Consider the following 12468-nt stretch of genomic DNA (forward strand, 5'->3'; position numbering starts at 1 on the left):
CATCGGAGCACCCTTTGTCGTCATCTGTTGTCGCTGGAGCACCCTTTATCATCGTTTGCTGCCACTGGAGCACTCTTTGTTGTTGTCTATGAAGTGGAAGCATCGTTGCCACCATCAGTTGCATCTACCTTCTGGGTGTTTCTCCTCTATTGTCGGATTACCAAAAATTATGTCATTTTGGTGAGTCTCATGTAAGGTTTTGTTGTGTAAACAAATCGATTTGTAAATCTGAATGCTAAATCTTACAATTGGTTATACTATTCATGCTAAATAATACATATTTTCATACTGAAACAAATCGATTTGTACCTATCTACCTTCTAGGCATCAAAAAATAGTTAGCACGATTTGTTCTTATGAAGGCCAAACATTACAACGATATGTACTTATGAAGGCTAAATTTTTACAATGATTTATACGTTAGAATGCAACAATGATTTATACATTTAATGCAATAGTGATTTGTATGTTCAATGCAACAATGATTTATATGTTTGAAGCTGTAGCGATGTGTATTTATGATTTATAAAGTTACCACGATTTGTACTTAACTTTGCTAAATCGTACAACGATGTTTACTTATGAAGCCCAAATGTTACAATGATATGTACTTATGAAGGGTGTGATTTCTATAACGATTTATACGTTTGAAGCATGAATGATTTATACATTTAAATCAGTAGAAATTTATATGTTTGAAGCAACAACAATTTATATGTTTGATGCAATAGAGATGTGTATTTATGAAGTTACCTCGATTTATACTTAAGTTTGCTAAATCTTACAACGATGTTTACTTATGAAGCCAAATATTGCGATGATTTGTAATGTTGGTGATTGTATAATAAATGTGATAATTTATAATAATATATACTTGGGGAGGTGATTGTAACATATAATGATGCAGTTAAATTTATGTGTTGTGCAGGTTAGCAATGACTAAAATTCGTAAGACAAGAAAGCTTCCACCGTTCAATGGGATGACTATTGGAGAAATTATTTGTCGGTCTCATATATATGAGCATTATGAAAGGTACCGAAATATAATGAAGATTGAGAGGACAAGGAGAGAATAAATGGGGAACAAGAAAGGCAGAGGAGGGAGGAAGAGGAGGGGATGAAGAGGAGAAAAGTGTGACCAAGGTACGTAAATCACTTATGTCTGTCACGATTTATTATGATAGGTGTTATTATGTATAGCGATTATTGTGATAGCGATTACTATGTATAGCGATTAATGTGATAGTGATTACTATGTATAGCGATTATTGTGATAATGATTACTATGTATAGCGATTACTGTGAACAATTTACTGTGATAGGTATTATTATGTATAGTGATTACTATGATAGTGATTACTGTAATAGTGAGTATGCAATGATTATTATATATAGCAATTATTGTGGACAATCACGTGTAAAAGTACAAATGGGACTAATTTTGATTTGATACGAATAATATGTTATTTTGTGTTACAGGGAGGTCAGAAGAGAAGTAGAGTACCAGGTGAAAAGCTCAGAGGGCAGTGTTAGTGGCCTATAGTTCTGTCGTTGTATGGACAACTGAGTGAATATTAGAAGAACCAATTACGAAATATGCACTTCAACAGCCTTCTGGACCAACATTATTTTGAAATGTGCTGGAACACCATGACCCATCTGGTAAATAAGTAGAATCATAAGACGAACACATTTCAGTTTGATTATTTTGAGATCACCATGACCCTAGAAGATATAGCGTAAATTACAGGTCTTAAGTGTCATGAAAGTGTTGTCCTAGCACGAGATTCAAACTATAACATAAGGGACAAGTGCATGGCCCTTCTAGAAATATTGATGGAGGATTGGGGTCAATGTATTTTTGATGGAAACAATTCCATATTGATGAAAGTTTTTTCTTTTCATAATAAATGGAAAGGCCGGTTTGCTACATATGCATCTGAAAGAGTTGACCATGAGTTGCGTGGCTTCTTTATTTTTTTGGACTTACCTTATTTTCAGATTTGTCTGGTTTGAGGTTAAGTTACTTGTGGTTGCAGTTCTTGAAAGACTTAGATGAAGTCGACAACTATGTATGGGGTGTTGTTATACTTGCACACTTGTATAGTTAACTTTACCATGCAAGTAAGGGTATAAAAATTGTCGAAGGGTTTTGGCCATTTATCCAGGTAATTATTTATTACATATTTGGTAGTTGTAGACTAAGATCGTTGAAGGTTATAGTCTTACTAATATATTGTTTTTATAGGCCTGAGCATGGGAGCATATTGTCGCCTTGCGTCTTTAGTGTGGCCCTGGGATTTGTGGTTTTCTAAAGATCGGTCGGTGGGCTACAATAAATGTCAAGGAGGATAATGCTAGTTCATTTTAGATGGTTTGTAATTAAAAGAGGTAAATGGTTTAAAATCGTTTACAATCGTTTCAGCATTTATCATTCATTAGTATAAATCGTTGAAATGTTTAACATTCTTAAGTAATCATTGTTGCAAGATTTTGTCTTCGTTAGTACAAATTGTTATCGCATTAGCATTTAACATTCAGTAGTTATAAATCATTCTAATGTTTAACATTCTAAAGCAATGATCATTGCAAGATTTTGTATTCCTTAGTACAAATCATTATTGCTTTAGCATTTAACTTTCATTAGTGTAAATCTTTGAAATGTTTAGCATTCTTAAGTAATCATCACTGCAGGATTTTATCTTAGTTAGTATAAATCATTATCGCATTAGCATTTAGCATTCATTACTATAAATTATTTTAATGTTTAACATTCTTAAGTAATGATCATTGCAGAATTTTGTATTTCTTAGTATAAATCGTTAAAGCTTTAGCATTTAACTTTCATTAGTGTAAATCGTTGTAATCTTTAGCATTCTTAAGTAATGATCGTTGCAGAATTTTGTCTTCGATAGTACAAAGTGTTATCATTTTAGCATTTAACATTCATTATTGTAAATCATTATAATATATAGCATTCATTAGTGTAAATTATTTTAATACAAAGCACTCATTAGTAACAATCATTGTAATATATTTAGCACTCGTTACTATAAATTATTTTAATTTTTAGAATTCAGTAACATGAATAATTATGTCTATACTTATACCATAATCTCCATTTTATAGATTGTGTGGAGACTCTATAGAGATGGAAAGGACGAGGACCAAGAGATTGTTGCTGAGGTTGCGCGACTGTCTGGCTGTTTAGCAAATCTGAAGCTGAGTTGCAGCATGGTAGTTGAGTTCTTCTACAAGCTGGCTTGTGACAATCTACCCCAAAGCAGCCTATGAAAGTGAGAAGGAAGATGAATAGTGGTGGGGCTAGAAACGTGAATTGACACGAACGCTTCAAGAAACAATTGGATAGCTGGAAAAAGGAGGTGTTTGTGCCATAGCATATGTTTATAAAGAACGATAATATAACCCCGACTATTTCAAAAAATATTGAGAACCCATGCGTCGAAATCTGGAGATTGAGAAGAAGCAACGTGGAAATATTGGAAACCCATACATCCCTCATGTCCCCCATCATATTGTCTCCCAGCATAGAAAAAATGTTTATCATATCCCTCTGGCTACAACAACGATTCTCTTAGTTGCAGTACACAATGAGGAGCGAACACAACTCACAAAAAAGATGATAGTCTCTGCCACAAGGTTAGAGATGTTGGAAAGGACAAATAAAGAGTTACAGAAGCAAGTGCAGAATTTGGAGAGACAAATGCGATCATAATATGGTACACTGGTAGAGATGATTACCAGTGGTTTTAATAAGATCAAGGGAACCAAGAGGCCACCGAGGAAAGAGAGTCTACCAAGGAAAAGAAAAAGATGATTTGTATATCATAGTTCATCTGAGTCGTCAAGTGCCACTAAATAAATATTATGTGATTTTTTTTATCCCAATAATTATCTGTTGTAATTCTATAATTATTTGTTGTAATTCTATAATTCTTTTTTGTAACGTGACATTCTATAAATGTATAATTCTTTTTTTAATAAGTATAACACACAAGTGCCACTGAACAAATTGTTGTAATGTTCGACCTTCATAAAAAAATTGAAGAAGTGTTTAGCATTGTGTACTGCAGAAATTATGATTTGCTTTTATGATCTATCTTCCTATCGTGATTTACACAATGATTGATAAAATTTTATACGTATGAAGGCTACGTGCTATCATGATTTGCTTGATACTGAATGGCTTGCAACCAGTTATAATTCTTTATTGTAACGTAACATTCAATAATTATATAGTTCTTTCTATAGAAGATTGTGATTTTTTTTATAGAAGAAGTGTTCGATCATGATCTATACATCCACGAACATAAAGCAAAAATCATTTGAACTATCATGATTTGTGTTTATGAGCTTTGTCTATGTGAACAATATGTTCTATGGCGATTTACACAATGACTGATCCATAATAGGCAGAAAAGAAAAATAATAAGCAAATTGATATGATGTTTAGACTTAGTAAAGTTTAAATCGAGGTAACTTCAACGATACATCATGACCATCATCATCAAAGAAAATAGACATCATCATCAACATCACCCTCACATCCAAATAGTGATGTGTTTCAAATGCAATCCAGATGTGCATGAAATCCAGTTTGCTAGTACAGAAAGCTTCAAGGCAGAGCTGACGAAGATGCAGAAGGTATGGATCCCAACAAGCAGAGAAGATGGAGCCTGCACGTCTATAGCATATTTGTCATAAAGTATATCGAAGATTAGGCAAATATTTTCCCAATTGCGAATGATGGAGGGTCCGGTAGTAGGATTAGGTCAAATAGATGGTCATCAGCATCACCCCCTGTCTATCATGCAGAATATTTGTGCTTGCTCCGGTATGACGACAACAATTGAGGATGATTATGGTCGTTATATTTTGCATAAACTTGGATATACTTCATGACAAATACGACACAATCATATGTATCATGAATATATCAATGTATACACAAAAGGGAGGAAAAAAAGATGGCAGAGGAGAAAAAAGAATAATAAGAAGAAGTTGTGTTGCCGCAGAAAAGATGAAGAGAGGTTAAATAGATTAGAGTTTTAGACCTCGACAATGAGTCGGGTAGGGTTTTACATAGATTATAGTTTTACACAGATCTATATTAGGGTTTTACATATATACTAGGGTTTTATGCACGTGTACACAAATTGACACGATGTTTAGACTTAGTAAAGTAAAAATCGAGGTAACTTCATAAATACAAATTGATTTACAACTTGATATCGACTTAAGTAACAATTGCAAATCGATTTCACAGTTTCGTTCATAATATTTTAGTAACAGTTGCAAACTGATATGAGTAAATCATGATTTTACATATCGATATCGTTCATAAAGACAAACAAAGACATATCATTATCGCAGTAACTTCATAAATACAAATCGATGTCCCAATAATTATTTGTTCTAATTCTATAATTCTTTGTTGTAATTCTATAAAAATCAAAAAGCGTTGAGCGTTGTGTACTGTAGAAATTATGATTTGCTTTTACGAGCTGTCTTCCTATCATGATTTACACAATGATTGATAAAAGGCTGAAACGAGTTGTACGTATAAACGCTACGTGCTATCACGATTTGCTTGATACCGATTGGCTTTCATCTAGTTATAATTCTTTATAAGCTTTTTTCTGAAAGTACAAATCGAGGTAACTTCATAAATATAAATCAATTTTGTTTAGAAAGATAAACAAAGACATATTGTTGTCGCGGTAACTTCATAACTTCTAATCGATGTGATTTACAACCACATTCATTTATAAAAAATATGTGTATTTATTTAAAATACATCATGACCAAAGTTTTGACTTAGATATAATAAATGACCATCATGGATATGAAAAGAGTTTCAACTCAAATCACGGTCTAGACCGGACCTATAAGAGATTTGGATCCACTTAAGACCCAAATAAATCTAATCTAATATAAAAAGTATTTTAGATCTATTTAGAGACCAAATTAGATCCTACTAAGAAAATAAGGTATCAAATCTACTTGAAGACTCAATTAGATCCCATTATGTAAATTAACATTTGGACCCATTAGGAGATCCAATTGGATTCCAATAAGTAAATAAGGTTTTTGGATCTACTTGAAGCCTGAATGGATCTCATGAAGGTAAAATGAATTTGTTTGGATTTGGATTCAATTCAAGACCCAGATAGATTTTACTTAAGAAAAAAAGATTTGGATTCACTTATGATCTAAATGAATCTTTTTAGTGTACTATAAATTTGACTAGAATATAATAAGTTTTGGATCTATCAAAATTCTAAATGAATCTTACTTAAATATAATAATTTTTGGGTTCATTTGAGACTCGAATAAATTTAATTAAAATATATATATGTAAATATGTATATATATATAATAGTTTAGATTGGGTTTGGATTTGATGAGAGTTTAATGGGTCTCACAACCAACCCAATCCAATCACTCCCCCACCTAAACCCATCCGACAATCGAATACATCCCATCCCACCAAATTCATTTGAATTATCTACTGTGATTTACCTTTACGAGCTTTGTCTATGTGAACGATACGTCCTATCACGATTTACAAAATGATTGATTCATAAAAGGCAAAAACAATAAACAAATTGGCATAATGTTTAGACTTAGTAAAGTACAAATCGAGGTAACTTCAACGATATAAATCGAGGTAACTTCATAAATACAAATCAATTTCATTCAAAAAGACAAACAAAGACATATCGTTGCTTGATACCGATTGGCTTGCAACCAATTATAGTTCTTTTTTGTAAAAGGCAAATAAAATAACATTTTTTAATTAATGCGCAATGTAATTTATTTGCGCATGATTTTTTAAAATGAGCAGTATGTGAAACGATGTTTCCTTTATAAATGAATGACACATCGCATAAGTTCAGGAGGGTGTCGCTTCACTTTGCTTCGGCAGTAAGGAACAAATGAATCGGCTTTTCCTTTATAAACGACGTGTTTGTGGGTTGAACATATAACATGCTTCATCGTAAAGGGGGCATCGATGGCGAGGAAGGAGATAACGATAGCTACACGGACAACGATAGTGATTCAGGCATATATTTTCTAAACCTCGTGATGAGTTTTTTCAAAATTTATCTCTTTTATGTACTTCAGAAAGGAATTATAATATAATGCGACAGATTGTTTATTGAATATTCTGCTAATGTCAGTGAAACATCCACAAAAAAAGGTACTCAAAAACTCAACAAAGAGCTTTAAGATAACATCAACCGGTTGCAAGATGAATTTACAGAAGAATACACTATCAATAATTTTATACGTATGAAACCACTATCAGTTATATATTTACGTATGTCATGGGTATGTATGTTAACACGTGCATATTTGTTGCAAAAAAGACTATATACGATTTCATTATGTATATTCAAAACAATGCAACCCCTTATTTCATGGTATATCGGTTCTCTTATATGTTCATTTTCTTTTTTGATTTACTCTTATTGCTTTGTGTTTTAACCTTACTATTATCACGGTTTCATTCAACAAAGTTCCGTCCGTCGACTGCCATACACCATTGGATTTCAAGATGGACTACAATGCTTGGGTAACAATGATCATTGCAGAGACTTTTGGTCAAGTGAAAAGGTAAGTGAAGAAACCTGTTGTCCAAGATATTATATCGATTTAAGACATTGTTTTGATTCTTAATATCAATTTGTATGCTGATTCTAAGCTATTAATATGAATTTTCATATCGATTTGTAAGATATTTTATTATCAATTTGCAGATATTGATTCCTACATTGTGGCAATCTTCTGAGCATTGAGACTTATATGTGATGAATTTATTAAAAAAACAAATATGGTGCTACAACTCATTAAAATTTTATACTAATATACAACATGACATTATGCATTTGGTAAGTTTCTATCTATAAATGTATTGTATCTTATACGATGGCCTAGAATTTACTTGCTTCTGCATTAACCACAAGAGGGATTCCTAATAGATGTCTTGGGTGTCGACATTGGCGAGTGGAGGTTTCACCATGCACACGATGGTCCTTTACAAAATAATGGCATTGGCATATTTGTAATAAAGTATATTGAAGCAATATACAATGGGTAAGAACTTGATTTCGACATTGTATGCTCTATACTTAAACATGTTTTATTGTCTTATATTATTCGAGAATCAATTTATATATTGGTGTCACATTACCTTTTTATTGCAGGATGATGTACCTGTATTTTGCATAAAACTATGCAAAAAATTGACAGAGTTTCTAATTACAGAAGAGAAAATAACTCAACCAACAAGAATACCTAAAAGGCAACGAACGACGTGACCCCCCTAGGTGTAATATGATGTACAAAGATTTCTAACAGATTTTGTAGACTGTGTATACAAATTTTGTAAGACTGTGTATACAAATTATGTAAATCTTTCTGGGTTGAAATAAAAATTCAATTTTACTAAACACGTTAATAAGTTGGATTGTTATTTCTAGCAAAGACAAATCGTTGTCTCCGACATAGACGTAATTGCGTAAATCGCTATATGACATTATCTGGTATAACGATTCAAATACAATATATGTACAATGATTTGTCTTATCGCGATTTACACAATGAAGAAAAAGAAGACGAAGGTAAATGAGAAACAAGAAAAAGAAGAAGAAGAAGTTGCGTTGTCGCAGAAAAGAGTAAGAGAGGTTAAATTGATTAAGGTTTTACACCTACACAACGGGTCAGGTATGGTTTTACATAGAATAGGGTTTTACACAGATCTATATTAGGGTTTTACATATATACTAGGGTTTTATGCATGTGTACACAAATCGATACGATGTTTAGACTTAGTAAAGTAGAAATCGAGGTAACTTTATAAATATAAATTGGTTTACAACTTAATATCGACTTAAGTAATAGTTGCAAATCGATATCACGGTTTTGTTCACAATATTTTAGTAACGGTTGCAAACCGATATGAGTAAATCATGATATTACATATTGATATTGTTCACAAAGACAAACAAAGTCATATCGTTGTCATGTTAACTTCATAAATATAAATCAATGTTCCGATAATTATTTATTATAATTCTATAATTCTATAATTCTTTGTTGTAACTCTATAATTCTTTTTTATAACGTGACATTTTATAATTGTATAATTCTTTTTTTAATAAGTGTAACAAATGCCACTTAGCAAATCATTGTAATGTTCGACCTTCATAAATAAAAATCGAAGAAGCGTTTAGCGTTGTGTATTATGAAAATTAAGATTTGCTTTTACGAGCTATCTTCCTATCGCAATTTACACAATGATTGATAAAAGGATGAAATGATTTATACGTATGAAGGCTATGTGCTATCGCGATTTGTTGATATCGATTGACTTGCAATGAGTTATAATTCTTTGTTGTAACGTAACATTTTATAAATATATAATTATTTCTATAACTGATCGGCTTGTAACCAGTTTTTTTCTGAAAACTTATCGGTTGACTAATTTATAAATTCATTATCATAATATTTCAATATTTATTCAAGTTATTTAATGTCTAATTGAAGAAATTATGAGATCTTTGCAGAGTATTTGGGTTGACCCCAATAGATATGGAAAGAGTTTTGACTCAGATTAGGGTTTGGACCGGTCCTATAAGAGTTTTGGATCAATTTAAGACACAAATAGATCTCTTCTAATATAAAAAGTATAAGAGGTTTGGATTAATCTAAAAGTATAGGACTGGTCCTATAAGAGTTTCGACTCAGATCACTCCCCCACCTAAACCCATCCCCTCAATTGAATACATCTCATCCCACCAAATTTGTTTGACCTATCGCTATAGGACACTATCTGGTATAACGATTCAAATACATTATATATATAACGATATAAATCGAGGTAACTTCAATATAGGCGACCAAATTATTGTGTTTAGACTTAGTAAACTACAAATCAAGGTAACTTCAACTATACAAATTGAGGTAACTTCATAAATACAAATCGACATTGTTCACAAAGACAAATAAAGATATATCATTATCGCGGTAACTTCATAACTACAAATCGACGTGATTTACAACCAAATTTATTTACAAAAAATATGTGTATTTAGTTACAATACATCATGACCAATGGTTTGGCTTAGATACAATGCATTATCATTATCATCAAAGAAAACATACATCACATCCAAATAGTGATATGCTTCGAATGCTATCTAGGTGCGCATGAAATCCAACTTGCTAGTATAGAAAGTAGCAAGTTTGAAGACTCAATTAGATCCCACTAAGAAAATAAGGCTCAATTAGATCATGAATCTACTTGAAGACTCAATTAGATCTCATTATGTAAAATAACATTTGGACCCATTTGGAGATCCAATTAGATTCAAATAATTAAATAAGGCTTTTGGATCTACTTAAGACTTAAATGAATCTCATGAAGGTAAAACAAATTTGCTTAGATCTGAATTCAATTCGAGATCCAAATAGATAATAATTAAGAAAATAAGATTTGGATTCACTTATGATCTAAATGAATCTTTTTATTGTACTGTGAATTTTACTAGAATATAATAAGTTTTGGATCTATCTAAATTTCAAATGGATCCTACTTAAATAAATAGAATTTTAGTTCATTTGATACCCAAATAAATTTAATTAAAATATATATATGTAAATATTTATCTCTCTATATATATATAATAGTTTAGATTGGGTTTGGATTTGATGAGAGCTAGATGAGTCTCATAACCAACCCAATCCAATCACTCCCACACCTAAACCCATCAATTCAATCAAATGCATCTCATCCCACCAAATCCGTTTGAATATCCTATTATGATTTGCCTTTACGAGCTTTGTCTAAGTGAACGATATGTTCTATCGTGATTTACACAATGATCGATTCATAAAAGGCGAAAAAGAAAAATAATAAACAAATCGACACGATATTTAGACTAAGTAAATTACAAATCGAGGTAACTTCATAAATACAAATCGATTTATAACTTACCGATTTAAGTTTTATACTGAAATAATATTTTAGTAACAATTGCAAATCGATATGAGTAAATCGCGATATTACATATCGATATCGTTCATAAAGATAAACAAAGATATATCGTTGTCGTGATAACTTCATAAATACAAATCGACGTGATTTACAACCATATTTATTTACAAACAATATGAGTATTTAGTTACAATACATCATGACCAACGGTTTGGCTGTGAAATGATTTGTATTATGAAGATCTTAACTCAATAATCTATTTTCTATAGCTATTTGCAAATGAAACGATGTTTTTTAATTCATGCATAATGTAATTTGTTTATTTATTATATACTTTGCACACAATTTTTGAAAACAATATTTCTTTTATAAATGGGCAACATGTCGCACAAGTTTAGGAGGGTATTGCTTTGCTTTGCTTCATGAGTAAGGAACAGACGAACCGATGTTTCCTTTATAAATGATGTGTTTGGGGGCCAAACATATAACCTGCTTCGTCGCAAAGAGGTATCGATGGCGAAGAAGGAGACGACGACAACTATATGGCCAACGAAGGTGAATCACAATGATTTGCTTTTACGAGTTGTCTTTCTATCACGATTTACACAATGATTGATAAAAGGCTAAAATGATTTATACGTATGAAGGCTATGTGCTATCACAATTTGCTTGATATCGATTGGCTTGCAACCCGTTATAATTCTTTGTTGTAACGTAATATTCTATAATCATATAATTCTTTCTATAAGAGATCACGATTTATTTTTTATAGAGAAAGTGTTCTATCATAATTTGTACATCCATAAACATAAAGCAGAAACAATTTATCCTATCACGATTTGCGTTTATGAGCTTTGTCTATGTGAATGATGTCTTCTATTGCGATTTACATAATGACTGATTTATAAAAGGCAGAAAAGAAAAACAATAAACAAATTAACACGATATTTGGACTTAGTAAAGTACAAATTGAGGTAACTTCAACGATACAAATTGAGGTAACTTCATAAATACAAATTGATTTCATTCACAAAGACATATCGTTATCACGGTAACTTTATAACTACAAATCAATGTGATTTACAACCATATTTATTTACAAAAAATATGAGTATCTAGTTACAATACATCATGACCAATGGTTTGGCTTAGATACAGTACATGACCATCATCATCGAAGAAAACAAACATCATCACCCCCATGTCCAAATAGTGATATATGGAGATGCAGAATGTATGGGATCCCATCATCATCAATTTATTTTTACAAGCAAACAAGATGGAACCACACGACTGTAGCATATTTGTCATGAAGTATATCGAAGATTAGGCAGATATTTTTTCAACTACAAATGATGGTTTGCGAACGATGGAGGGTCCAATAGTAAGAATAAATCAAATAGATGGTCATCAGCATCACCCCTGTCTATCATGCAGGATATTTG

Source organism: Nuphar pumila, chromosome 11, assembly GCF_984573655.1.
Source record: "Nuphar pumila chromosome 11, dmNupPumi1.hap1.1, whole genome shotgun sequence".
NCBI lineage: Eukaryota > Viridiplantae > Streptophyta > Magnoliopsida > Nymphaeales > Nymphaeaceae > Nuphar > Nuphar pumila.